We start from the raw sequence: 589 nt of genomic DNA, 5'->3' as shown, positions 1-589 counted from the left end.
TTCAGTCCTGCTGTACTTCAGTCCTGCTGTACTTCAGTCCTTGAGTCTTTTCTCTTCATGTCACTTTCTACTTCTACTCTGCTACATTTCAGAGAGAAATATTCTACTTTTTACTCATCTGACAGCTTTAGTTACTAGTTACTTTAGTTACTCCACTGCATTAATCTGACAGCTTTAGTTACTAGTTACTTTAGTTACTCCACTGCATTAATCTGACAGCTTTAGTTACTAGTTACTTTAGTTACTAGTTACATGTAGTTAATAATATCTGATGTTTTATTCTAAAGTAACCTAGCAACAATCTAACGGCTCCAGGTCCAGCTGAGATGATGATGTCATTAAACACACTGGTTGGATCCTTTACTCTCTCTGCAACGGGAGGGGAGACAGAGAAAACAGAAAGAAAAAAAGAAAGAGAGAAGAAAAAAAGAGACACGACTGTTTGGATTGTTTCCAGTTTCTACAATGGGAGGATTTTTCTTTACTTTTAATACTTTAATTCAATTCAATTCAATGTTCAATTCAATTTCAATTTCAATTTTATTTATAGTAACAATTCATAACAAGAGTTATCTCAAGACACTTCACA

General features: G+C 34.0%; 1 protein-coding gene across 1 annotated transcript in view; it reads left to right on the top strand.

Moving 5' to 3' along the window:
• slc6a20 (solute carrier family 6 member 20) overlaps positions 1 to 589 on the top strand; it is a 9,130-nt gene that overhangs the window by 811 nt on the left and 7,730 nt on the right.

The sequence above is a fragment of the Etheostoma spectabile genome, chromosome 6, assembly GCF_008692095.1.
Source record: "Etheostoma spectabile isolate EspeVRDwgs_2016 chromosome 6, UIUC_Espe_1.0, whole genome shotgun sequence".
NCBI classification, from domain to species: Eukaryota; Metazoa; Chordata; class Actinopteri; order Perciformes; family Percidae; genus Etheostoma; species Etheostoma spectabile.
This window is presented reverse-complemented; position numbering and strand designations above follow the sequence as displayed.